This window comes from Pelodiscus sinensis, chromosome 13 (assembly GCF_052426305.1).
Source record: "Pelodiscus sinensis isolate ZL-2025 chromosome 13, ASM5242630v1, whole genome shotgun sequence".
NCBI lineage: Eukaryota > Metazoa > Chordata > Testudines > Trionychidae > Pelodiscus > Pelodiscus sinensis.
This window is the reverse complement of record NC_143064.1, coordinates 50,190,873-50,192,500: the sequence shown is the minus strand read 5'-3', so window position 1 is coordinate 50,192,500 and position 1,628 is coordinate 50,190,873. Positions and strand designations below refer to the sequence as shown.

Here is a 1,628-nt window from a genome sequence, read left to right as displayed (position 1 = left end):
GTTTAAAAAAAAAGTCAGCCTTGCGGCTGTTTGACTGCACTGCATCAGGGTTTATCATCACTGCAGTGATGATGCACTTTATGACTTGGATGACAAAATGAGTCATCTCACCAAGACTCAAACTACACATTACACTCTTAGAAATACAGCACTTACAATACATCAAATGCATGACAATACATCAAATGATACAGCACTCCAATACATCAAATGCATGACAATACATCAAATAATAAAACACTCCAAAACAAAAACACATACAGCACATTACAGTGCCCTCTCGTTACTTTGATGGCTAGAACACACACAATAACCACCAACTTCATTAATTTTGAATTTTTGGTACATGAACTTGACATATCTACCAATTGCGACTGCGAAAATATTAACAATGCCAACTCAGAACTTTGGTACTAGCCATCAAGACAAGAGAACACTGCAAATCACAAAGCGAGAAATACACAAACTCCACATCTTCCAAACAAAGGCACGCCAAATTCTTCTCCAGCCACGTAGAAATGTTCAGATCACACCAAAGAGGAAGACTTCCTACAGAAAGACAAAACAATTGTCACGGTTAATGCCCATACGACAAACTCGAGCCACTTCCGCTTCCAAAAAACACACATATACGGTGTAGTGCGAGTGAATTTTCCCCAGTGACATGCACCCGGTGAAATACATTTTCCCGAGCAAAATGCACAGCTCACACAACCCCTGATCAGAACCATACTTAACTTGGAAATCTGAAAGCAAATCCGATGCAAACTCTACATCTTCAAAACCAGCAAAGACACACCAAACTCCTCTCTGATAACAGACAAATCTCCAGATGGTACCGATGGAGAACACTTCCTATAGAAATGAAAAACAATTCTTACAGTTAAGGCCTGTACAACAAAACACAAACCACCTCAGCTTGCAAAAGGGCTCTATACAATCTAGCACAGGTAAACTTCCCCAGCAACATGCACGCAGTGAAATACAAAAACACAACAAAAGCCCTGATCGAGGACCATACTTAACTTGAAAATCTGAAAGCATATCTTCCAAACTGGCAAAGACAAGCCAAAGTCTTCTCCGCTTACAGAGAAATCTTTAGAGCACACCAACAGGGAACACTTCCTATGGAAATGAAAAACAATTCTCACAGTTAAGGCACACACGACAAACACAAACTACCTCAGCTTGGAAAACACGCATATGTGCAACATACCACAGCTGAATTTCCCCAAGTGACATGCACCCACTGAACCACATTGCTCAACTGAAACTCAGAGCACGCACGACAAAATCCAACCGCTGATCGAGAACCGTACTTAACTTGAGAATGTGAAATCGAATCCTATGTAAACTCTACTGCTTCAAAAAATGGCAAAAATCACACAGAACTCTTCTCCACTCACAGAGAAATCTTCAGATCGTAACAATGGAGAACCCTTCCTATTGAAAGGAAAAACAATTCTCACAGTTAAGGCACATACAACAAACACACACATGCTACGTTATGTATGTGAATGTTCCCAGTGACATGCACCCGGTGAACCACATTTCCCAAGTGAAATGGAGAGCACGCACAAAAAACAAAACCCCTCATCGGGACCGTACTTAACTTGAGAATCTGAAAG

At 40.8% G+C, this 1,628-nt stretch overlaps 1 long non-coding RNA gene across 1 annotated transcript in view; it reads right to left on the bottom strand.

The window, feature by feature from the left end:
- LOC149523676 (uncharacterized) overlaps positions 1-1,373 on the bottom strand; it is a 1,728-nt gene extending 355 nt beyond the window's left edge. The window contains exons 1-3 of the long non-coding RNA XR_016350595.1: positions 1,027-1,373; positions 739-855; positions 1-549 (exon numbers count right to left, since the gene is read on the bottom strand). The exon at positions 1-549 is cut by the window's left edge and continues 355 nt beyond it. This is a non-coding gene — a long non-coding RNA (uncharacterized LOC149523676). The remainder of the gene's footprint in view (positions 550-738; positions 856-1,026) is intronic.
- Positions 1,374-1,628: the final 255 nt, after the last annotated feature.